The following is a 27286-nucleotide window of genomic DNA, read 5'->3' on the forward strand; positions in this document are numbered from 1 at the left end:
TGCCAAGTCAAATCCACAACCGCTACTCTCCAGCTTATTCTCTGCTTCTAGCAAGTGCAACATACTCAAGTTGAGTTTTGAAGCTATCGAGGCACTATTTGACGGAAGTCATCAAAAACCATTCCCTCTCCGCTGATTCTCTACTAATATGTTCATGGTGAACCTTCCTTTGTCTACACCGGTTGCGGGTAGCCGAACCTTCAAAACTTGACAATCATGAAGAGAGGGGGAGGGGTGTGATAAGAGAAAGCCTAGAAACCTCGCTGTACCACTTAACGGATGTGAGAATTGAAGAATGCCCCGAGATTTGGCTGTTGTTGTTTTTATAGCTCACGCACTTAAGACAAAATGGTTTTCTGTTATTTATTTTGTAAGAGGCATATTTATTCTTGCAATTATTTGGCCGATGTGTGACAATCGTTGCAGCCATCCTGTTATAATAAAACAAACAAAACAAAACAAAAATATACAGATAAACAAAAAATAGTTAAGAAATTAATTAAACGAAATTTAAAGAGGTCCTGTAGACTTCATAGATCAATCGTTTTCGCATCACCGCGTAAATTCGGAAGCAAAGAAGCGACAACCCCACCCACATTTATTTAATTACATACCGCTATTTTCAAGAAGGCGTCTTCACCTCCTTACATAACCTTGCGTGCAGAATATCTCGTAAAACTTTCGCGGGATGCAATCAACCAAATGGCACTTTTCCTGACAATAGCGAAAGCACTTTTAAATATTGGTTTCCATATGTACTGCTCATTTGTTTATTTCAAAAACTAATAACCCTTTGGCTTGTATGATGAATGTTCTTAGAAAGAAAAAGGAGCGAAAACCGTACAAAAACAAGTCACTACAAGTAAAGCATGATTTGAACACTGCTCTTGTTGAACAATAACGTTCACAAAATTATTCCATCTAAGTTATCTAGAAAGAATTAGCACTCGTTTAAATTCAAATCTAATAACACATTTAAAAAAAAATTTCGAGCATCATCAATCCCAACATAAAGGGTGCCATCGAAACTATACCACGGATGGATTTTCTTACTCGGCTTCCAATATGCGCCTTAACACTAAACTGATTTTTATATCTGAAATGTCTTCGTTCAGGGAATTTATATAGTCACTCGATTTGATATTATGATGTCCTTTACATGATGCCGAAATAACTCAATTTTTCCCATTTTTATTCGTACTGCCAAGAGAAGGCTTTTTTAGTCTTTTTTGGTACAGTTTCCTGGTACACGTAGCAATCGAATCTCCTGAATAATGTTAAATAAGTTCAAGTTGTTCAACTCTAGTACTGCAGATGTGAATCATAAATTGCCTGTGCATATTCCAGCGGTGGACACATTTTAGTCTTAAAGACACACGCGCTAAAATTCGTCGAGTCATATCTTACTCTCGTTAAAAAACAATGTTTCGAAAAGCTGTAGAACAGCATCATTAATATAAACCTTTCAGTCCAGATCGGTAGAAATTGGTACACCTGAGTCTTCAAAAGCTCGAGATTGTAAGATTACGCAACTGACGGAATAAAAAAGCCATCCAAGGAAGTGCTTCCTTTATGACTTCTACATGCCTCAATATCTGGAAGCGTTTCTTCATTTTCCTTTTTTTCACCGCTTATTTATAGACATTCGTTACTTGTGCAAAGCCAGTGGTCGCGATGCGAAAAAAAGGTTATGTAAATGGAAGCATGATCATATGCCAAAAGGCGGTATTTAACAAACGGAAGATTTTAATTTAAATATTGATCTTTGAACAAAAACAAATGTGGGTAGTATAAACAAGAGAGTTTCTTATGCAATTTTTACATCTTAGTTTAAGCACGTGCGTTATAATTCAGAGAACAATTGACACATTGCCCACATTCAACGATTTTATTAGCAGTTTCCAGCGGGAAATTGAATGGTTTTAATATACCAATTCAGATTCTCAACATTCTGGCAAAGTGCAGAACAGTAGAGTATCGCTGATATTGAGGTGAAGGAGTCAAGAACATATCATCAAGTTTGAGAGTTTTTAGTCTAAGATGATAACGTCTGTTGCGTGCCTCCCCTCTGGTAGGATCTAAAGGCAGGTCTTTCTCACCGTGTGTATCGCACAAAACTTTTTTATATACTAATTTTTTCTCGGCGTGTAATAAGTGAAGTATATAGTGCTGAGCGTCGTCTTTGTCGTAGAATATTTGAAAAGAAGGTAAAACAACACCGGAAACAAATCTCGCTTTTATCATCAGGTGGCGTCTTGAAAACGACCGATCAGTAACGAAGAAATTAAAAGGGCCCGCTTGCCGACGGTGACGCATTCTTGATACACCGAACCCATTGACTTGTTTTGTTTTCTAAAGAAAGATTCTAGCTTCAGAACAATATATTCCTTGAGGCCGGCACAGTGGCTACTGACGTAACGTCTCAGAAAGGTCACAAAAATGCGAAACACGCGATGTGTTTAGCAAGAGAAGCAAAATGTTGACCTGGCTACCTACCACTAAGGTACTTCACAGCAATCACTGATTCTTGTCTGTACCTGCACAAGTACACATATTTTGTACTCTGTTGGTCACACGTAGCGTATATCAACACCTGAAAAATAAGTCATGATATACACAAAAAAAGTATTTCTCAGAACGCGGGTCAAACAACTCCTGCAAAATTTACGCACCGCACAGAAACATGGCTGATGTCATATCTGCCTTTGTCAAAGGGCCTATCGAAGAAATGTATTGAATTTCGGTATAGGTAAATTTGTAATTATTTGCGAGCATTTGTGTTTTGAATGAGTGAACTGAAACGTTTCGTTTAATGAGAAACTATTTATTTATTATTTATTTATTAACAATACCCTCAGGGCCAAAAGGCTTTAGAGAGGGGAGTGGGTGTTAAGTACAATGGTTGACAGTGCTTCTCGGAATCTGATAAGATCCTGAATTGTGAAGATGTCTTCGGGAAGGTCATTCCAGTCCACAATTGCATCAGGAAGAGGGGCGTGCTGATGTGCTGTGGAAAACACTTTGGCCGGGCTATTTTATTGCAATGGTCAAGTCTGGAGGAAAGATAAGCCTGTGGGGAAAGAAGAGACTGATTTAAAAGTGGTGAATAAAAAACTTTATGCAGAAGGCAGAGACGGGATATTTTTCGACGGGTGAAAAGAAATGGGAGAGAGAGATTTGATTTAATGAGGGAAACACTAGAAAAACTGGAGTAATCAGACTGAATAAAACGCGCAGCGCGGTTTTGGACAGATACAATGTAGTCTGTTAATGTAGCTTGGTGAGGGTGCCTGATTGAAGATGCGTATTCTAACTTAGACCGGATCAGGGCAAGATAGAGGAGCCGTTTTAGTTGACAAGGAGCGGATCTGAAATTGCGACGAAGAAACCCAAGCTTTTGTTAGCAAATCTCACAACTGAATATAGTTTTCCCAGGAGAGGTTAAAAGTTAGAAGAACGCCGAGGTATCAGATATCCGTAGGTTGAAGAGGGATGCCATTGAGAAAATGAACAGGAGAGGTTTGAAAAGAGGAACGAGAGAAGCGCATGCATTTACATTTGCTGACGTTAAGCGTCATCTGCCAGTTAGTACACCAGCTCTGAACAAGGTCGGGGTCATTTTTTAGGGTTAAAGAGACCTGAGGAGATGTTGTTTTTTTTTTTTCAGGAAAGGACACAGTCGTCAGCAAATAGGCACATGTGTGAAGATACCTGAAGAGGAGGATCGTTGATGTAGATGAGGAAAAGTAACAGACAAGGCACCGTTCCCTCAGACATGCCAGATGTTACGGGGGCTAAAGTAGAAGAACAATTATTAACATGAACAAGCTGATGACGCTGAGAGAGAAAAGATTCAATCCAGGAGAGAACATTATTATCGAGGTTTAACGACGATAGTTTTAGAAGCAGTCTGTTACGCGGAAAATTCTCAAAAGCTTTAGCGAAGTCGAGAAATACAGCGTCAGTGGGGTAGCCAGAATCAAGGTTTCCGAACAGGTCGTTTGTTAACCAGAGAAGTTGGGTTTCACAGGAGGAGTTCCGACGGAAGCCGTGCTGCGATTTGTTAAAGAAGGAGATAGAATCAAGGTGAATAGATAGTTGCTTGTGGATTACGTACTCCAGTATTTTAGAAGGTACAGAAGTTAGTGATATTGGCCTATAGTTTAAAGGAGAAGATTGATCACCGCTTATGTGGACCGGGATGACCTTGCCGATTCTCCAATCATCAGGAACCGCCGCCGTATCTAATGATTGTTGAAAACGTTTTGTTAGAAATAGGCTTGAGGAATATTTAGTGCTTTGTAAAACCTTAGAATTTATGCCGTCGACACCACAGGAAGAGAACATTTTCAGTGACTTACTAATACTAACAATACCTTCGTAATCAATACAAATTGGATCCATAGGCAAAACATTGCTAGTATTAGGTAAGGACAGTGGTAAGGGACAGTGGGCGGTGAAATGGGAAGAAAATATATGATTAAGGACTGTGGCACACTGATTAATCTCGATAATGTTCTCAGAATCATCAATAAGCGCTAGTGGGGAGTATGGTCCATGATTTCCAACACCAAAATTGGCGCGGGTTGTTTAGTAGCATAGATGGAAGGGTCTCCTGGTAGAATATGCGCTTCTGCTGCTCTAACATAATTTTATATTCAGTGGCGTATTCATGATGTTTAGACCAGGATAAAGCAGTGTCTTGTTTTTTGGCTACTCGAAAACGTCGTTTTTTCTTATTGTTAAGGATTTCAGTGAGCGCGAATACCAAGGATTAGAAGACCGGGAACTGATGTTAATAGTTGGAACATGAGCTTCAATGAGTTGCAGTAATTTGTTTTCAAAAAGACACCAATTTTCATTTATATTCCTATCGTCAAAACCCTCCAGGAAGACTGACAAATAGCTTGAGAGGTCCTGGTTAAGCTGCTCATAGTTCCCCTTATTATATAGCCTTATTTGGTTGGTCAACCTGAATGGTTCTGGTGCTTGAAATCCTAGGTTAAAGAACACTGCTTTGTGGTCACTGATGCCTTCAAAAGCGGTAAGAAAGGTAATAGATTTCGAATGGCTAGTCAAAAGCAAGTCTAATATATTTGAACATGTAGTGGTTACACGGGTGGGGAAATAAATCATATGGGAAAGGCTAAAATCCAGGCAGAGACTAATAAAATCGTGACACTCACCAGAACTTCCACTACCGACAAGATCTCATAAATTCTAATTTATCTCACGGAAGTTAAAGTTGCCTACAAAGAAAACAGAATGACCAGTATATTGTGTGAACAAAATTGACAACTCATCACGCAAAGCAGTTACAAAACTAGGTGACGCGTTTGGTGGCCGATAACACATGCCAAGCAGGATTGACTTAAAACCACATTTCATTGAGACCTAGATGGCCTCGATTGACATGGAAACGAAAACCACAAGATTAGCTAACCTTAAACCACAAAATTAGCTAACTTTACAACGAGGTACTACAGCCCCCCCCCCCCCCCCCCCCCCCTGCATACGAAAAATAAGAAGCACTCAATTTGAACGCGTTTTAAAGCTTCGGTTTCATATCGATGGCGCCTCTTTGCGATACCACTCTTGCTTCCAAACGGTCAAATGGCCCAAAACTAATGTGAGTCAACACGCATTCTTCGGATGAATGGGGTAAACAAAGGATCAAAAAAAAATATTCTTACATTATCTTTCAAACAGCAGAGCATTTCCTTTCACAGGCTCGCCACGAACTTCCTTCTTTCTTCCTTGCGATGAAGGGGAGACGGTAGTTATGTGCTTTTGTCACGGGTAGCAGCACCGCTTGCGCAAAGAGATGGCAGTACTGATATTACTGTAATGAAACTAAAGTAATTAAATTAGTTTTCGTAGTAATGATTAATGTAATTAATCACTTCTCTAGGCTAGTAATTTTGTAATATAATAAATTACTCATTAATCTTGAAACTAGTTTGTCCTAAATTAGTATATTAGTTTGCAAGCTTTAAGAAAGAACAGAAAAATGATTTTGCATGGTGAAATGTTGTAGAGACAGCATCGCAGGAAATAATCGACGGCCACACGAGCACAAACCCTTGTACGCAGAGCTGGACAGACGCACAGAGGAGGGCTGGAAAGGCAAGGAGAAAAGCTGGCGTGTAGACATCGCTGGAAAGCAACAGCTTATGAACTCTAGGCAGGACAGATTCGCGGCGACGCGTCATCACGGCGATACTATACTTCGTTCACCTCTAAGCTGACAGTGCTCTGCGAGCTGCAAGCTAACCAGAACCAATCAAAAACCTCTTTTAATCCCGCGTCCCGTCCCTTTCTCTGCGCGTTGGTATGAACGAGAGCGTGGTTACGTGACGAATGACAGACGTGTGACTGCTCCAACAAACACGTAGCTTCCACCGTTTATCCCTAAGCTGACGATGCGTCAGCTTAGGGATGAACGGCTCATAGGCTGCAAGGCGACGGGCGCATCACCAGTGAGTTAATCATAACTTAAAACCCGAGAGGATAGGACAAACAGATGCCCAGCATTGTACTTTCGTCAAGCAAGGTCAAACCGTAAGCTTCGACTATTGTCAACAACAGACGACCTGAATATATCATTCATTCCAAACGCCTTTTCAAGGCCCCATAATGTTTCGTGCGTCCCTCGAGCAAAGCGAGTGCCTCTCCCGGTATGCCTCGCTGCCTTCTTTTGGGAAGGTTATTCGGGAATAACTCCACAAGCAGATAACGCCCCCCCCCCCCCCCCCCCCCCCAGTATGTTGGCTTTCCAACTCGCGAGGCTTCTGCTTACCAGTTATTCGGGCCTTTTGTGTAACAATGCGCAGAAACTTGGACTCATCGGGTGTTTCGGAAAAATGCTGCTTGAATGAAATGGCCGAGGCGACAACTTTACTTGGCAATGCAGTGGAGGATATAGGCACACGTTCCCTCTCCCATTTTGAGCGGTGAATAAAGCTGTGCGTGCGCTCTCCTCCTCTCCACTGCATCGCCAAGAAAAGTTACCGCCAATTATATACTTTTCTGTTTCCTGTCGTTATTAGTTACGTGAGTATTGTATCTGGTACGCGGGACGAAAACATAATAAAAAAAAATTTGCCTGGAATCTGTGAGAAAATGTAGGTGAGGCAAACAAGACTTTGTAGCAATCACGAATTTATCGTAAACACCCTCAGGTGGCGTGGAGAGATCAAAGCGAAGTTTTACCGCAAACCAGAAGTGACGACATTCACGATGGCTGCGCCTTTGTGGAAAACGTGTATAGTGCTCTTGGGAGAATAAAATAAAACTGAGTTCGAGGCGGAAGGGAAACATTTCACGTGCAGACTCACTGTAAGAACGAGCTGCCACTGCCCGACTTACAAACTGACACAGACTACAGCTTCTAAAGCAGGAAGAGGGAAACATCACCCTTTTAGTAAGAACCTTCACCGTTCAATGAACAGCGAAACCGGTGAGTTGACTGTCTTTCTGAGTCACATCTAAAAAAGCTACTCATCATGTTTAACACTTCTGTCGTGTGCGCCAGCGAACCCACTGTTCAGTATGGTTCACTTTGAGGCACATAAAGTTGTTGCGGTGTAGACAGTACGATCTGAGTTTAGGTACATATAGACCAACTCAGCTCTTTGACGTGACATCGCTGCGGTGGCGCTGCTCTCGGCACTACGCAAGCGCAGAGCCTGGCTTCTCCCGGATCAGGTTCCTGCACACGCGCTGTGTGGGCAAACGAGAGCTTGTTTCGTAAACACTGTTGGTGTATACGGTAAATACAATGATCGCGAATTAGAACTTCATGATATTCGAATGTAATTTCAAATTGTAATGTAATGTCATTACCTTTAGTCTGTGGTAATTTGAAATGTAATTTATATACATTTTTGCTCTTTTCAGAAAATAAAATAATGATTTAATTTAGTAACTTTCTGAAAGTAATTTTGCCATGTCTGAGCGTGACTGACATTTTTCAGTCAGACGATGCCTCGACGAACCGAGACGTGTTTTTGTGTCCACACCGGGAAGAAATTTGAACCGGTCGATGGTATTTTTAGGTAGAGTTTAAGGAAAATTATAAAAAGTGTCCCGAGCATAAACACCCAGAAATACCCGTTTCAATTTAACTAGGGTCTCTCGGTATGTCATTAGAGCCTTTAATTTTCTAGGGGACCTTGGGACGTTTGCGCCAGTTCTGGGAAGGCTGAAACGCTTCCTCGATGGCATCATTCTTAACGGAGAAACGGGTCAACACTACATACTAAAATTGGATTTACCTTTTTCGGAGAAGTAGAGGCATGACATGATGCACTGGTGCATGTTCATGGACATTGTACGGAAACAAGCAGTTCAGCACATATTGACACAAGTTTGTTCTGTAAAAAACCTTAGCCAAAAAAAGACGCTGAAACTTTTTGTAAGAAAAGGCCAAGGGAAATAACTAAAACACTTTAGTCAAAACTTTAAAAAAAAAGTTCAGCAGTACAGATCTTTTCAAAGATGAACAACCCAAAACGTCCCTGTTGTAAGCTACATTCTGAAAATAAATTTGAGCTGTAATGCTCACCGAGAGCCGATCACAGTGTAGATTGCGGACTCAAGCTAAAAGACACCTTTCTCTCCAGCCGTGACTGCATCCGCATCTACTCTACTCTGAATTAGTTCAAGAATGATTACGAATATATCAAGCATGGCTAATGTTGGACACATATGACTAGGTGCTTTGATATCGTTTTTTTTTATTAGTTTACTTACCTCAGTTCTGAGTGCACCTTTTTTTTGTTAAATTTGTCTTGTTCGTATCTTTTTGGCTCTTTCTTCCAAGCCTAACGATGAAACCACCGGCCAGATTAAGAACTCTGTCCTGGGCCTTAGTCTCTGATCCTCCGAGAACTGAAGGGGCTTTCTCCAGTGTAGTGTCAGCAAACATTCTCATAATACCAAATGATGTACAACGTTTCACAAACAATGAAAAGTGAGATCTTTTCTAAGAAACGAAAGAGGACGTTTCAACCTTTCAACACACGCGTGTTTGAGGCGGCTTCAATATTTGTTAACCCTTTCGCCTCGCTCAAAATGTCACCTCCTGCGTAGTCATAGAACCGTAACAATGTCTATTGAATTAAAATTTGCGAAAATTTTCATGCTGCCACCGGCAAAGGCAACAGGAAAATCCACGTGGGCCGTCGTGCGTTTGACCATCTGTAATGGTGCTCGGTGACACCCGAAAGAAATGCGACTGACTCCGTGTCATGGCAGACCAACAAAGAATGTTTATTCTCTCGTGGCCCTGCAAAAGTCACGGGCCCCACGGCACTCGCGTGCGTGTCTCGCGTATAGAAAGTGGGATGTTCAAAGGAGGCTCACGCCACATCTCACTCCGGGGATAAATAAGAGTTTTGAGTAATCTGTAGTTATTTCATTTCATTTATTTCATTTCATTTATTTACACCTTAAGGGCCCGTGAAGGGCATCACATAAGGGGGGGGGGGGTATTCAAGTTTTATACAACAGAGAAACGCAAGTACAAGAAAAAACAGAAAAGGAAACCAAAACACACTTAACACACTCAACACACTCAGGTCTGCTCAAAGTTACACAACTCATAGCACTAGTAGGACGATAAATGAAGTTTAATACACGATAGAAAATTAATCGGATCCACAATGGTGACAATGGACGATGGGAGGTTGTTCCAGTCGCTGATGGCCTGAGGGAGGAATGATCGATTGAATGCGTTTGTAGAGCCTGAAATACGCTTGATTGTACATGTGTTGTTAAGGCGTGAAGATGTTCGGTCGGGGGGTGATAGCAACTCATTTCTAAGGACTGGAATGTGGTAGTAGATTTTATGAAGAAGGCAGAGCTGAGAGACTTTCCTGCGGAGCTGCAAAGAGGACATAGTTAGTTGACTTATCAAGGCGGAAACACTAAATGAGTGATCATAAGTAGACAGGATGAATCGAGCAGCCCTGTTTTGAACTGCTTCGAGGTTGTTAATTAGGTAAATTTGATGGGGATTCCAGATGGTAGCGGCGTATTCTAATTTAGGTCTGACGTACCTGTCGTACGCCAGTTTTCAAACCAGGGGAGGTGCGGATCGTAGGTTACGTCTTATTAGTCCAGGGGTCCTTGATGAGTCAGCAGTAATGGCTTCAATGTGATTATTCCAGGAGAGGTCGGGTGTTAGTCTTACACCAAGATATTTATACATAGAAACATTCTCAATTAAGTCGGAGTCCAGGTAGTATTGGTAGGACAGTACAGATTTTTTCCTAGTGAAGCGAATTAGTTTGCATTTAGATTTATTTAACGACATCAACCAGTCATCGCACCATTTGTTAATTTTAGATAAGTCACTTTGAAGTTGGTCGTTATCTTGCACACATGTTACTTTGTTATAGACGACGCAGTCATCTGCAAATAGACGTATTTTAGAGGAAATATTGCTAGGGACGTCATTTATATATATTAAGAATAACAGAGGCCCTAAAACAGACCCCTGCGGAACACCAGAAGTCACGTTTGTTAGGGATGATTCTTGGTCATTAATTGACGTTACTTGCACGCGGGACGAAAGAAAGTCACGTATCCATGAAAATGTGAGTGGGTCAATGTGTAGAGATGACAACTTAGAGAGTAGGCGTTGATGAGGGACACGGTCGAAGGCTTTTGAGAAATCAAGAAAAACGGCGTCAATCTGAGTATGACATTCAAGGTTAGTGTGTAGGTCATTAACAAAATCACAAAGCTGAGTCTCGCAGGAAAGTCCCTTTTGAAAACCGTGCTGCTGCTTGAAGAAAAAAGAATTACTTGCTAGGTGAGACATGATATGGGAGTAAAGTATATGCTCTAGTAATTTGCAAGAGATCGAGGTTAATGATATTGGGCGATAATTAGACACAGAAGAGCGACTGCCCTGCTTAAAAACTGGGACAACCCTGGCCATCTTCCAGTCAGAGGGAAGGCGGCATTCAGAAAGTGATTGGGTAAAGATCAATTTAAGAAACTCGCTTGAAATTATGCTAGTATTTTTTAGGATTTTAGAGTTGATATTATCGGGACCAGCAGATAATGTAAGTTTTAATTTATCAATTAGATTTTTTATTCCGGCAGAAGTAACAGTGATAGGGGGCATAGGCTCGTAGGGTTGATCGGGGAATATGCGAACGCTGTCCCAGCACTCGTTTGTAAAAACTGAAGAAAAGTAATCATTAAAGACTCTAGGGCAGTCGCTCTCCAGGATGGGGTCGCCATTAGCGTTTTTAAGATGGATGACAGGGTTGCTATTTTTCGGCAAGATTAAGCTCCAGAACTTCCTTGGGTTACTATGAAGTATATTAGGTAAGTCGTGAAAAAAGAATTTTTTTTTTAGAGAGTCGAAGACTACTGGTGTATGCTTTTAGGGCAGAATTGTAAGCATCCCAGGCTTGGGGGGTGTTCGTACGTTTGGCTTTTGTGAAGAGTCTTTTCTTCCTATTGCCTAATGAGAGCAGAGTTTTTGTAAACCAAGAATTTGTCGTGTCAGAGCGTATATGAATGGTTGGAACAAACATGTGTACCAGATTATTTATTTTACTCTTGAATAGCACCCAATTTTCTTCTACTGATCTACAATAAAAATTAGAAATGAAATGATCGAAGAAAATGGTCAACTCATGGTTAATTGATGTGTAGTCAGCTTTGTTGTAATCGTGAATAATTTTGGAAATGGGATGCTTCATGAGAACGGGAAGTGACAAGTCAATGTGCAGTACTTTGTGATCACTGAGCCCATCGCAGTAGTGAATGGATTTGACAAGGTCAGATGACGTAGTTAAAACCAAGTCGAGGATGTTGTCAGAGCGTGTTGGTTTATCAACTAACTGTGTGAATAACTGGCTGAAGTTGAGCTAATTGGTACATAATTTAGGTAAACGGTCAGCTAGAACGAGAGGGACAAACACAGACAGGGAGAAACAGCGGTGTGTATGTCTCTGTTTCTCCCTGTCTGTGTTTGCCCTCTCGTTCTAGCTGACCGTTTACCTAAATTAACTGTGTGAAGTTTAGGTTGAGACACATATCTAGGAACAATTTTGATGCGGTGGAGCTTCCTGGTGATAGATTAGGCCAGTCTATGGAAGGAAAATTAAAGTCGCCAAAGAGGAGCATGTCAGCTTTCGGGAAACGATTTTTTATGTCCAGAAGCACGGAGCACAGTTCTGTATGAAAAGATGAAGCACAATCCGGTGGCCTATAACATACACCACGAATGACTTTGCTGGACGATGTAGAAATGCATATACACAGAAATTCTAAACCATGGTCAACTAAACAAATGTTAAAAGAGGAAATATTCTTTTTTATTGCGATTAGCACACCGCCACCTCTCCTGCTGGGCCGGTCGTGCCGGAAAATGTTATAGCATAGATGTGCAGGGAAAAGTTCTTTATCTGCAATATCAGGTTTTAACCAGGTTTCCGTGAGAATGACTATGTCAGACGAATTGTCCTCAAGAACACTATGCAGCGCGGTACGTTTTGGAATGATGCTATGGATATTTGTGAAAAAGACAGATAATGTTTGATTTTTATCGCGCGTTACGGGGGAAGATGACAAAGCTTTGTTTTTTTTACGTGTACCTAGCTATGCGAGCTCAACTACAGACTGAGACTCTACGTTAAAGACGAAACGTTTGTTATTGATGTGCAGTTTGTTAAAACGAACTTTAAACGGCACATTTAGACTCTTTCCATACTCATAAAGCTTACTGCGGGCAAAGCGTACGGCCTCAGAAAAATCCTCACGGACGGCAAAATGTGTGTATTTCAGTTTGAATCCGGCAGCCAAAATGCTCTCTTTGTCTTTAAACCGGGAAAACTTGACGATGATTGGCCTATGTTTATCAGGTTGAAATTTCCCCAGACGGTGCGATCTCTCTAGATTAGAGGGATCCAGCTGTACGCCTAGATTGTTAGCGCAGAAATCGATAATTTTTCTTTCCGATTGGCTCCATCCCTACTGAAAAAAACCATTTGAAATTCAAACGGGTGGCAAACTGGTAAATCAAACGGGTGCAAACTTGTCGACCCGTTTGGATCAAACGTGATTATGGGATACGGGTAGCCGTTTGAAACGGTACCCGCTCGAAACGGTACCCATTTGATACAGGTGCCCGTTTGAAACGGGTGCCCGTTTGATACAGGTGCCCGTTCGACTTTGCACGTGACCACACGTTTGAACGTGCCTTTTGAATCGGGAAATTATGGGCTAGCCCTAAACGGGGATCGTCTGGTAGGTTGGATATCTTAAACTTATTTAAGACGTTTCGAAACTCATAAACCTATTTATAACATGAAGGAAACACGTAGAACAAATGTGCTCGCGTAGGCGCTTGCAAATGGACAGGAAAACAGACACAAAAGATTGTTTTCAATTCTCCTCAAAGTTTATTACGTCTTCTGTAGACAAGTACAAACGTGCAAGCGATCTGTGAAATGTGAGAGGCACTCTAAGCTTTTATACAACTGAGAAGATAGCAAACCAAACAAGAACCGAGGTAATTCTAGACTATGAAGGTAGACTTTCGGAAAATTATTCGCCCGGCTGCCGCGAGAATAGTGGCTGCATAATTATATAGATAATCTGGAAGAGTACGAGTAAAAGAACGGTCAATCGTTGCCAAGAAGTAAGGTTGCAGTGCACTTACCATAAAAATAGCGGACTTGAAAGATGTAATCCGCGATATTTGTCGACACGGTCAAAGCAGGACAACCACACAAACACAAATGAGAGGGAACGGCTTCTTGGAAGTTTCAACACGATGTGGCGCACAAGCTGTCAGTTGCCGATCCCAACCAAACCGCAAGATTTCCTGACTTCTTTGAAGAATCGCTTGTTGCCGATATAGGCGTAGGACTTTTCAAACACTGATAGCTTTCGTGCACATCCAATACGTTGTCGAGAGACATCCTAATAAGACCGCGGGGTTAGGCGACAGGTAGAAGCAGGTGGACGCGCGAAGGTCGAGCTGGAACTGACAACAAACAGACAAAAAAAAAAATAAAAAGCGGCTGCTCGGCGCACCCTTCCGGATCTCGGTGCTTATCAGCGTGTAGCTCGCGCGCGGCTGCAGGTCACGTGATGGGTGACAAGAGAGGAGGTAGGGGGCGAGGACCACAGGGACGGCCCCTCTCCCTCTCCCCAGGCATTCCAATGAGATGTGTTTTTGTAACCTCGAAAAAAAAAAAAAAAAAACACGCGCGCGAGCATTTTAGCACGCTCGAACCTTGGAAATGGCGGCGGGGCGGCCAGAAGCCCGGCTTGCGCCCGAGCGAAGAAAGTACTGACTGCTGCAACGGCGGGCGTGCTCTCGCAATGCTCGATGTTCTTGCAACCGCGTGTACGCGTGCTACCTTCGCTGCGTCTTGAATTAAAGTGAAACGGAGTCTAGACGTACATTCTTTCACGCGGTCGCGTCTTCTGCGAGAGAGATTCGAGCTGAATAAGTAAATTGAGGCAACAAAGATGGACAAAGTTTTAAAGTTCTGTCAAAAATATCGGCTCACCGACGCCCCGCGTTTACGTAAAACAACAACAAAAAAAGGTGTTATTTTTAGTTGCAATATAAGCGAACATCAGCGCAATTGAAACATAAATTTAATTACTTGCATTACGCGGACGATCTGAAATCGATGAACCGGCGCTCCCAGCCTTCCGGAAACATTGGCTGCGACGGATGAAACGCTAGGCGTGCCCACGCCGCCGATCTGTACGTTCAGTATCAAACGGGCTCCTGTGAGCCGTTTGATTAAACCGGTACAGTTTGCAACATGGTCACCGGTTTGAGCAAACGTGCGACAACTTTGCCCAAACGAGTCGCCCATTTGCCCAGACGAGCGACCCATTTGCCCAACGAGCGACCCGTTTGACAAAGGAGTGACCTGTTTGTCCAAATAGGTGACCGTTATGGCTCATACGGGAGACCCCTTTGAGCCATACGGGCGACCCCTTTGACAAACTGGTGACCGGTATGGTTAAACTGTTACCGGTATGGACCCGTTTATTTTCATATAGGCGCCAAATGGTTTTTTTCAGTAGGGATGTTTCCGCCTGGTCATCTGGGCAGCCAAAAAATAAAAGATTCGATCTTCGAAGCCTGTTTTCGTTATCGTCACACTGTTTCTGGATGTTGGTTAGCTCGACGGACATGTTAAGAACGGGTGAAATCCCAGGTGTGGCGCTCGTCGCAACAAGACTAGTTTCCACAGCAGATAACCTGGTAGATAGTTGCTGGACGGTGGCGTCTGTTGCCTTCAGTCAGCTATCTAAGGACGCGACTTTTGCGAAAATCTCCGACTGTGAGGCCTCAATTCTCCGAACTGTTGCAAGAATGCTTTCTAGTTGCTCACTGACCGTCAGTGGGCCCGGGTTAGATTCCACGTCACCCGACAAAGCTAAGAGTAGTCGGGAGACTAAAGATATGTATGAGTAATGAAAACAGCAGTAACAAAGATACTTCCATGAAGTGCACACATTGTCGTAGGGGCTCGACACTAAAAAAAGGCACAAATCATTACTGCGGAAACTTTGGCATTCCTAAGGTAACTAACTGAATAAACAAGTGCGGTTTCGTCATGGCGTCAGCGGCGATGTCGAGCCCCAACTGGCCAGACCGTTGAAGCGGCTTTAGTAGACCCTCCCCAGGCTCCGCAGTCGTTGCTCCTCGTTGCCAGCCGAAGTTGGTGAAACTGGCTGAGCTTAGCAGAGTGGGCGTGTGCGGCATTTGTACGGTGTCATCCTCCTTGAACAGATGATGTGCGTCGTCGGTGGAACCACGGGTCACGGTCGGGCAATCCACGGCAAGCTTCGATGGGAGGATAGCAGACAGGAGCAGCACCTGAATAAACAAGTGCGGTTTCGTCATGGCGTCAGCGGCGATGTCGAGCCCCAACTGGCCAGACCGTTGAAGCGGCTTTAGTAGACCCTCCCCAGGCTCCGCAGTCGTTGCTCTTCGTTGCCAGCCGAAGTTGGTGAACAACCAACTTCGGCTGCCTGCGTGCCTGCCCCCCAGCGTGCCTGCCCCCCAGCGGTATTCCCCAAACCGCTGGGGGGCAGGCTTTTTTCTTCCAGCCTTCATCACTGCCGCGGGAACTCTGCAATCTTGCGTCGATGACTGAGACTGCGAAGCCTGCTGCAATGTTGGTGGATGCTCCATGACGGCTTCCCCGGGTAAAGCAGGTCCATCAGGAGCGGTCGTGTTGACTGGCCACAATACCAGGTCGTCGCGTTGACCAGTATGAGTCGGAATTCGGTTGAGCGCTTTCCGGTAGCGACGGACGCCGTCTCTTGTGGTTCTTACCCAGTAACACCTTTGCGTGTCCGCCTGACCGAGAACCTCCACTGGGCACTTGAGGTCCTTTAACCACACTGTCGATCCGGGACTCAGTTTGGATAGCCGTCCAGCTGCATGTCGGCGGTCGAAGTGTGCCCGTTGGCGCTCTTTGACTTGACGATCGCGTCTAGTCGCGACGTTGTTGTTGACTTGGCCGGGAGTCAGGAGAGCTGGATACACCAGGATCCGCGTCTGCAGATGTCGCCCCATGAGGCCTTCGGCTGGAGTTCGCCCTGTCGGACCCTGGGTACGCCGGTACGCAAGTAGAGCTTAGCACGGGTCCTCTGCTTTCTCAAGCAGACCCTTCATGATCTCCACGGAGCGCTCGGCCTCTCCATTTGCCTGAGGGTGACGAGGGCTGGTCGTAGTGTGCTGGAAACCGTAGTGCCGGGCAAACTCTGCGAAAGCATCACAGGAGAACTGTGCTCCATTGTCGCTTACTCCCGTTGCAGATATCGAATGGAGGGCGAATACGCTTTTCAGACGTTTTATGGCAGCCTCAGCTTTCGTTGTCGATAGATAGGCGATCTCGGGAAAGCGAGACCTGTAGTCAACGTAGAGCAAATACTCCTTGCCTCGTAGATGAAACACGTCCAGCCCAACCATTTTCCTTTTAGAGATAGCGTCACCGTTGTCATGAGAGGCTCGGCGTTTTGTTGACGTACCTTCGTGCACACAACACAGTTATTAACAACCCTTCTCAGCTCGGACGACAGGCCTGGCCACCAAACAGCTTTTTTCGCGCGCAGCCTGAACCGTTCAATTCCCTCTTGTCCCTCGTGGAGTCGCTGAAGGCGGGTTCCGTTCAGCAGAAAGCCTTCGCAGTGGGACAGCATTCCTCTGTTCTGCTAAGAGGGCGACACGTCGAGAGGAAGTCTTGACTTTAATGGCCATCCGTTTATGCAGTACTCCCGAAGCATTTGGCTAACTTTCTTTCTCTTGGGCTTTTTTGACTGGATGCAAAGTGCTGCTTCGGAGTCCCATCACTGCTCCAACAGTGAATGACTCAACCTCAGTGGAGGTCAGTGTCTCCGCTGGCACTTCCTCACTCACCGGAGCCCTTGATAGAGTATCAGCCATCACGATGCTCTTGCCAGGAACGCACTGCATTTTGTAGCGGAACCGCATCAGACGCATGCGGAAGCGCTGAATACGAGGAGGGTGCACACCCAGTGCCGCCTTTCCCAAGAGCGTCAGCAAAGTTTGATGATCGGTCTGGAATATTGCTGCTAGGCACCGCAAAAAGTCTTGAAACCGCTCTCCTCCCCAGTTCAAAGCCGATGCTTCCTTTTCCACCTGAGCGTATCGGCTTTCAGACGGGGTAAGGGACCGTGATGCGAAGGCCACAGCTCTTTCCCTCCCATCCGACTGGACCTGAAGCAAAACTGCTCTTAATCCGAGTGAAGACGCATCCGCCGAGAGTATTGTGGGATACGACGGATTGTAGTGAGCCATGCAACAATCTGAACACAGGAAGTCCTTCACGCCTTGCGGAGTGGCTGCTTGTGGGGGACCCCAGGTCCACTCTGGAAATTTTCGAAGCAGGTCTCTGAGTGGCGCCCTAATTTGTGCCAAGTTCGAAAGAAACCTTGCCAGATGGTTTGCCATTTCAAGGATCCAACGGACGCCGGCACTATCCTCTGGAGCCGGAAGATCTCTGATTGCCTTGAAAACAAATTGGGTTGTGTGTGTGATTATACAGCCTAGAACTTGGTCTGCCTCACAGGGGCGACGAGTCTCCCAGCTGTAGATGAGAAATTTAGCCAGTGCGGTAGAGCCGCTAGCCTGGGGTCTCTAACGTGCATCACGCAGTAGTGATACACGAGCGCACGCCGGTGCGATGCTCATCCAGATCGAAACGGGCAGGGGTGGGGCTCGAACCCAGGACCCTGGGTTCTGCAGCGCGAGCTTTCGCTCCACGTGCTCCGAGCTGGTGTGCGACTGATTGCCTTGATATTTGCTGGGTCCTGTCGAACACCGTGGCGGGATGTTGCCGCGCGCGCAGCTGGCCAAGTAGGCAGCGCGCGCGTGGCCTAACGGTTATCGCGCTTGCTTTCCAAGCTGAAAGCCAGGGTTCGATTCGTGGCCGCGGAGGCACATTTTTGTTGACTCTGTAAAGATAAATTCTGGTAAATTCGAGAACCGTGTTGCTTGTACGAGGTCGGAATGTATTACACGCCGAACCTTCCACGCCGATTATTCCAGAAGCCCACACGTGTACATAAGGGTCTCCGCGTGGCGATCTGCAGTCAGTCTCGCCCCAGCGCTCGATCCTGCGGTTTCGCCGACTTCGAGGCCCGCGACGCTTTGTTATTATCTTTTGTACTCTTTTATTTTTGGCACAAGTTCGCCACATTAAACGTTTATTTCTTCCTGTTCATCTATTGATTTTGGTCACCACCCGTGACATATTGGTGGAGGTGCGGGGTAACGCATGCCCGTGCGGCGTTCCCCTCCGAGGGTTCGCAGTGCAAGTCCGACGCCAAGCCCACGAAGAACCGACGAAGGCACTACCGAGACCCGGTTTAGTCGTCGCACCCAAGGCCTTCACCCGGAATTCGGACTTCTGAGCCCAGGACCAAGCAGCCAGCGAAGCCGACGATGGCCGACCAGTCGTCGACCCCCGCCGCTCCTCCTGTCGTCTACCTGCCCGCCGCTCCCCGTACGCCGACTCCCTTCCACGGCGAGATCCATGAGGATGTCGAAGACTGGATCAAGCACTACGAGCGTGTGGCGCGGCACAACGGATGGACTGCGGAGCAGTGCCTCCATAACCTCCACTTTTCGCTGGAGGGTACTGCGAGGCATTGGTTCGAGAATCACGAGGCTTCGCTTACGTCGTGGGACATCTGTGTGGCCGATTTGCAGCGGACGTTCGCCACCCTACACCGACGGGAGAAGGCAGAAGATCTCCTCCGAATTCGAATGCAGGGCTCCAACGAAAGCATCACAAGCTTCGTAAAAGATGTCCTCCGCCTGAGCGCCTGTGGCGACCCACGAGCCACAGACGACAAGAAGCTGCTGGTCCTCATGCGTGGGGTGAGAGACGACATATTTGGAGGCCTCGTGCGCAACCCGCCGGGCACCGTCGAAGCCTTCGTCACCGAGGCGACAAACATCGAGCGCGCCTTCCAAGCGCGCGCTTCCCACTACCAGCGACATCCAAGTGTCGCTGCAACCGCGCTGCTTGGCGGCGAGAACGCTCCTGGTACGGACATCCGCGAAATTATCCGGGAGGTCGTCCGGGAGGAACTCCGCCAGTTGCTGCCAGCCGCAAGACGTCCAGCGACACTGTCCATTGCCAAGGCTGTGCGCGAGGAAGTACAGCGGGCGCTCCAACCAGAGGTTCCCCTCACCACGGTGGCACCGGAAAAACCGACGTTGAGCTACGCTGCCATAGCCCGACGACCGCCGCAAGCTCCCCGCCAAGCCGCGGCGCCACCCCGAAGAGACGCCCAAATGCCGCAGTATCCCCGACGACAGAAAGATCAGGCGCACGTTCACCCAGACCGACCTGCGCCGAGGAAGACAGACGTCTGGAGGACGGCCGACCGACGCCCGCTGTGTTACCGCTGCGGGGAAGCTGTCCATGTGTACCGCCGTTGCCCATACCGACGACTCGGGCTGCGCGGATTCCACCCAAGCGACCCGCGCCCCAGGTATGGTGAACGCCCTCGGGAGATCGACGAGTACTTGCGACAACCCCAGTCCCCCGAGCCTGCGTCCCGCCGAGAGTTCCGATCGCCTTCACCACGACGTCCAGCTTCGCCGATGCACCGACCCCGACGTGAAAGCCTGTCGCCCCTCGCTCCACGCCGGGGAAACTAGGCGCGGAAACCCCTGGAGGTGGAGTTGCCGAAGACGACCGACGCCAAGATCCTCCACGAATGTCGGAGGGCCCCCACTCGAACGCTACCGGAGACCGAAACGACGCTCCTGAAACGGTGTCCAACAACCTAAACGTCATCATCGACGGCCACGACGCATCGGCACTCATGGACACCGGACCAGACTACTCATTTTTGAGTGGGAGGCTCTCCCGCCGCCTTCGAAAAGTCACGACGCCGTGGGATGGACCTCAAACACGAACCGCCGGAGGGCACCTCATCACACCATTCGGGAGGTGCACTGCTCGCGTCGAGATCCACGGTGAGACGTGCCCTGTGAAGTTCGTCGTTTTGAAAGACTGTTCGAGGGACCTTATCCTTGGAATGGACTTTCTCTGCGAGTATGGCGCCGTCATCGACCTCGCTGCAAACCAGTTGACGCTTCGAAAGCCCGTCGTGCCGCCGGTGGAGATCAACACGACGTCAACCGCGATCCGAGTTATCACCGACCATGTGAACCTACCGCCGCGGTCGAGTGTTTTCGTCACCGTTATAACCGACGCAGCCATGCACGGTGAAGCTCTTCTGGAAGGCAGCGTCCAACTGCTCCTCGAAAAAGGAATTGGTGTCGCAAGAGGCGTGACGGATCTCCAAGAAAGACGTACAACTGTTCTTGTGACGAACTTTCGAGAGGAGCCGCAGCACCTAACGAAGTGTACCACCGTGGGCCACGTCGAGGAGCTACAAGCGCCAGCGGTGGTCACCGCAATCTCCGAAGAAACCTCGTCGCCACAGCAGAAGAGTACGACGCCGCCGCCGCTAGACATTGACCGTGAGCTCCCAGTTCCGAAGCGCCGACTATGGGTTGACCTCCTCGCCGAATACAGTGACTGTCTTGCCACGACATCAAAAGTTCGCCAAACACCAATCGCGAAACATCGCATTATTACTGACGACGACGCACTCCCTGTCCACCAGTCGCCGTATCGAGTCTCCTTAAAGGAAAGGAAAGTGATTCAAGATCAAGTCCAGGAGATGCTCGACGACGACATCATTCAACCCTCAAGAAGTCCATGGGCGTCCCCAGTCGTCCTTGTAAAGAAGAAGGATGGGACCCTGCGGTTCTGCGTGGACTATCGTCGACTGAACGCTGTGACGAAGAAGGACGTCTATCCGCTCCCCCGCATCGACGATACGTTAGACCGACTGCGCCACTCCCAATATTTTTCGTCGATGGACCTGAAGAGTGGTTACTGGCAGATTGAAGTCGACGAACGTGACCGGGAGAAAACTGCCTTCGTCACTCCCGACGGACTGTACGAACTCAAAGTGATGCCGTTCGGACTTTGTACAGCACCAGCCACCTTTCAGCGTGTCAGGGACACCGTGCTGGCAGGTCTGAAATGGCAGAGCTGCCTCGTCTACCTGGACGATGTCGTGGTATTCTCACGAGATTTCGCCGAACACCTCAGACGACTTCGAGCCGTGCTTCAAGCCATCAAGACCGCCGGCCTGTCACTCAAGCCAACAAAGTGGCGGTTCGCCTATGGGGAACTAAAGTTCCTCGGCCACATCGTGAACAACAAATGTGTTCTTCCTGACCCCGAGAAAACCCGCGCCGTAGCTGCATTTCCGCCGCCGTCTGACAAAAAGTCAGTAAGAAGATTTCTCGGACTCTGTGCCTATTACAGGCGCTTTGTTCGAGACTTCACCAAACTATCCTCACCGCTGACACACCTCACGAAGGACGCCGTAAAGTTCGAGTGGACAGAAGAACACCAAAGGTCATTCGACGAGCTCAAACGAAGACTCCAGACGCCCCCGATTCTTGGCCATTTCGACCAGTTTGCTGAAACCGAGATCCACACCGACGCCAGTAATACCGGACAGGGTGCGGTACTAGGCCAAGTGTAGGACGGTGCAGAGCGAGTTATCGCATATGCAAGTCGGACGCTGCCTAACGCGGAGACGAACTATGCAACGACTGAAAAGGAGTGCCTTGCTGTCGTCTGGGCAATAACAAATTTTCGCCCATATTTGTATGGAAGTCCTTTTCGCGTGGTCACAGACCACCACTCGCTCTGCTGGCTGGCGAATCTGAAAGACCCCTCCGGACGCCTCGCTCGGTGGAGCCTACGACTGCAGGAGTTCGACATGACCGTTGCGTACAAGTCCGGCCGGAAGCACAATGATGCCGACTGCCTGTCGAGGGCCCCAGTCGAGGGCGGTCCTTCCTGCACCAAAGAGGACGACGATGAGTGTTTCCTCGGCGCTCTGCCAGGAAACACTTCAACGAGACGACCCTGAGCTGCGAGCACTCATCCAGCACCCAGAGGGACAAGGAAGCGCCGTTCCGCGCGGTTTTGTACGAACACTGCCAACCTTCTCCATCCGACAAGGTGTGCTCTACAAGGAGAACTTTAGCGACAACAGCACGGCGTGGCTGTTGGTGGTCTCTTCCAGTCTTCAAGAAGAAATTTTTCAAGCCTGCCACGATGACCCGACGTCGGGACACCTTGGTTACAGCAGGACTCTTGCCAGGATACGCGAAAAGTACTACTGGCCCAAGCTTGCGAAGACTGTGCACCACTACACCCGATCTTGCCACGAGTGTCAACGATGGAAGAAGCCACCGACGAGACCGGCAGGACTTCTTCAGCCTATTGCGCCGCCATCTGCCCCATTCCAGCAAATCGGTATGGATTTACTCGGACCTTTCCCACAGTCGACGCAAGGAAATCGATGGATCATCGTCGCAACCGATTATCTCACGCGGTACGCCGAGACAAAAGCCCTTCCATCAGTAACGGCTGTTGAAGTCGCGAAGTTTTTCATTGAGTCCATCGTCCTCCGGCAGGGCGCTCCCGAAGTACTGATCTCAGACCGTGGATCATCATTCATGGCCCAGCTGATGCAGGAAGTCCTTCGTCTCAGCCACACCAGCCGTCGTCGCACCACGGCGTACCATCCGCAGACCAACGGGCTAACGGAGAGACTCAACAAGACCATCGCCGACATGATCTCCATGTACGTCGACGTGGAGCACAAGACATTGGGCGAGGTGTTGCCGTACGTCACATTCGCCTATAACACGGCCGTACAAGAGACCACCGGAGTGACATCCTTTCAACTGGTGCATGGGCGCAAGGTAACGACAATGCTGCACGCTATGTTACCCCACGAACCGGCAGTCGACGCAAGCGACGACGCCCAGGTGGTTTCCCAAAGGGCAGAAGTCCGTCAGCTCGCCAGACTCCGGATTAAGGCTCAACAACGTGTCGACACTGGCCGCTACAACCTTCGTCGTCGGGACGTCCACTTCCAGCCCGGAGAGAGGGTGTGGGTATGGACACCGATCCGCCGCCGTGGTCTCAGCGAGAAACTCCTGAAACGCTACTTTGGACCCTACAAAGTGCTTCGTCGACTCGGTGATCTGAACTACGAGGTGATCCCGACGGAACACGGACTTCCTCACGCCGCCCTCCACGACCGGAAGTCGTCCACGTCGTGCGACTGAAGCCGTACTACGCTCGATAGGACTGAGGACCCTAGGTGTTAAAAATGACACTTTAGTTTACCGTCCATTTTATTTGCTTTGTTTTGTTTTTGGGTTGCATCGGGACGATGCACTTTTTTAAATGGGGGAGTAATGCCGCACGCGCAGCTGGCCAAGTAGGCAGCGCGCGCGTGGCCTAACGGTTATCGCGCTTGCTTTCCAAGCTGAAAGCCAGGGTTCGATTCCTGGCCGCGGAGGCACATTTTTTGTTGACTCTGTAAAGTAATGTTCTGGTAAATTCGAGAACCGTGTTGCTTGTTCGAGGTCGCAATGTTCTACACGCCGAACCTTCCACGCCGATTATTCCAGAAGCCCACACGTGTACATAAGGGGCTCCGCGTGGCGATCTGCAGTCAGTCTCGCGTCAGCGCTCGATCCTGCGGTTTCGCCGACTTCGACGCCCGCGACGCCTTGTTATTATCTTTTGTACCCTTTTATTGTCAGCACAAGTTCGCCACATTAAACGTTTACTTCTTCCTGTTCATCTATTGTTTTTGGTCACCACCCGTGACAATATGATACATCCAAGGAAGGTAACGTCCCTTGTGCTGCAGACACACTTGGCTTGGTTGAGGGTGACTCCAGTTTGCCCTAGGTGCTTGAGAGTCTCGTGCAGGTTTGCATCATGCTGAGCTTGGTCCTTGCCGAAGAGAAGTACATCATCCATGAGGTCGAGAAGTCCCGGCAGTCCACTCAAGATCTCCGACATGCGTTTTTGCAAATATTCCGGAGCTTATGTTATCCCAAAAGGTAGTCGTGTGAAGCAAAAATGGCCAATTGGGGTGATCAATATGGTCAGCTCTTGGCACGAGGGAGAGACGCGGATTCGATTGAACCCGGAATTAGCATCCAACTTCGAAAACACTGCCACCGCCCCCAGCTGGCCAAGCGTTTCCTCCACAGTTGGAAGGACATAGTGCTCTCGTCAGACGGAGGTGTTGAGGTGAGTGAAGTCAATGCAGATCCTTACTTCTCCTGAAGGCTTCAGGAGTGGAACAGCCCCAGCACACCGGTCGGTTGGACCTTCAACTTGGCAAATGACGCCCAAATCCACAATCTTTCTGAGTTTTTGAACAACAGCATCTCTCAGAGTGATGGGCACACGGCGCACGACGCTCAGCGAATGAGGCACAGTTGCCGGGTCTAGTCGTATGGTGTACTCTCCTGGAAGTGTCCCAAGGGCACTGAAGAGTCGAGCAAAGCGCTTCTCGGCGCGTTCGGTGCTGCAGAGAAACTTGACGAGTCCTAAGTTCTGTATGGCAGACAATCCAAGAAGGGTAGTGCGAAGTTGTTGCACGAAGTAAACCTCTTGCCTTGTGGACTTGTCCTTCCATCTCATAACAGTGTCAAACGTCCCCAACACCTTCAGCGCATGTCCACTGGGCCCCAAAAGGACCTCTTCGGCTGAGCGCAGGCCAGAAGACGGTATTCCCGAAAATGTATGTGGGACCGCTGAGACCTCTGCACCGGTATCAATCTTTGCAATCAGTGAAACGTTGTTCACGGTTATCGTCGCGAACTTGGCGTCTGGACGTCTACCGAACTCCCCGACGGCGCCGAGAAAAACCGTCGGTGTGATTCTGTTCCACCGAGGATATGCCTTTGGTTACTCCAGGCATCTTTTTGCAGACACGGTCGATATGACCCTTGGTCTTGCATTGAGCGCATTTTTCGGCTCGCGCAGGGCACTCAGAACGAGCGTGACGCAATCCTCCACAACAACCGCACGTGCAGCTTGGTTGTTCTGCTTTTGAGGTTCGCGTCGCATTTGAAGATGGAGCGCTGCGAGGCTTACAGGACGAGCCTTTCGCCACTGTGTTCAAGTCGCCGTCTTCAGTCTTGACAGGCTGTTGCGCTTCAGTCTCTCTCAACAACTGCTGCTGCTTGTGAACACACTCTTTCTGTCGAGCCTTGGCAATCGCGGAGGTTAGGGTGAGCGCAGCGTCTACCTGACGAGCTTCCGAGAGTTACTTGTCTCACAGCCAAAGAACGAAGCGGTCACGAATCAGGCGGTCACACAGGCTTCCGTAGTCACATCGGTCCGCCATGCTGTAGAGCACGGTTACGTATTGGTCCACTGTTCAGTGGGCCCCTGTTCCCGTCTGTTAAAACATGCAGACTCGTATACTACGTTCTTGACATGAATGAAGTGACCGCTGAATCTCGCTCTCACGGTGCCGTACTTCCTGGCGTCGGCGCCAGATATTCGGAAGGTGTTGAAAATTTGCCTAGCCTGGCGACCCATGACGTAGAGAAGCGTTCGCACCTGGGTTTCCTCGTTCTGTGCGACCAGTCCGGTTGCATGACGGAAATCGTCGAACTCGGCGGTCCACGCCGGCCATTCTGAAGCGTTCTTAAAGTGGAAGGGTTCAGGCGGCCCGAGGGCGAGTCCGGTGGCGACGCTTGCCCGATCCATGACTCGGTGCGGTCCGTAACTGCAAGGCGACGCCCGAAGCTTCAGAGGCGGCGGGATCCCACTTCTGACACCATATATTGGTGCTCGGTGGCAACCGACACAAATGCGACTCACTCCGTGTCACAGCAAACCAAAAAAGTATTGGTGCGCGGTAGCGCCCGAAATAAATGCGACTGACCCCGTGTCACGTCAAACCAAAAAAAAAAAAAAAAGACTTTGGTGAGTGAGGAAGTGCGAGCGGAGACACTGACCTGTGCTGAGGTTCAGTCATTCCCTCTTGGAGCCGTTATGGGACTCCGAAGCAGCACTCTGCATCTACACAAGGACGCCCAGGAGAAAGACAAAGTTAGCCAGATGCTTCGGAAGTACTGCATAAACGGATGGCCATTCGTTTATGCAGTACTCCCTTACAAATTCTAGATCGAGCCTTTTTCCTACGGCACCACATCTATTCATTAATTCTTGCAGATATGTCTGCTATCAACCATTAATACCGTATCAACCGTATATATTAGGAGCTAGTGTACCTATTTAGTTTTTCGCCTCCCATGTAGACTGCCAAGTCGAATCCCCAACCGCTATTTTCCAGCTTATTCTCTGCTCCTCGTAAGTGCAACATACTCAAGGTGAGTTTTGAAGCTATCGAGGCACCATTTGACGGAAGTCATAATACCATTCCCTCTCCACTGATTCTCTCCTAATGCCTTCATGGTGAACCTTCCTTTGTCTGGACCGGTTGCGGGAAGCCGAACCTTCAAAATTTGATAATCGTGGAGAGAGCGGGAGGGGTGAGATAAGACAAAGCCAAGAAACCACGCGGTACCACTTAACGGATGTGAAAATTCAGGAATTCCCCAAGATTTGGGTGTTGTTGTTTTTTTGATAGCTCACGCACATAAGACAAAATGGTTTTCTGCCATTTATTTTGTAAGAGGCATATTTATTCTCGCAATTATTCGGCCGGTGTATGAGAATCGCTGCACCTATCCTTTTATAATAAAACAAACAAGACAAAACAAAAATATACAGATAAACAAGAAATAATTAAGGAAATAATTAAACAAAATTTAAAGAGGTCATGTAGACTTCATAGATCCATCGTTTTCACATCACCC

General features: G+C 47.8%; 1 pseudogene; it reads right to left on the minus strand.

Annotated features, from left to right (window-relative positions):
* Positions 1-921: 921 nt before the first annotated feature.
* Positions 922-25886, minus strand: LOC115324413 (annotated as a pseudogene).
* Between the last annotated feature and the right edge of the window lie 1400 nt (positions 25887-27286).

Source organism: Ixodes scapularis, unplaced genomic scaffold (assembly GCF_016920785.2).
Source record: "Ixodes scapularis isolate PalLabHiFi unplaced genomic scaffold, ASM1692078v2 ptg001212l_1___fragment_1__unscaffolded, whole genome shotgun sequence".
Classification (NCBI taxonomy): Eukaryota; Metazoa; Arthropoda; class Arachnida; order Ixodida; family Ixodidae; genus Ixodes; species Ixodes scapularis.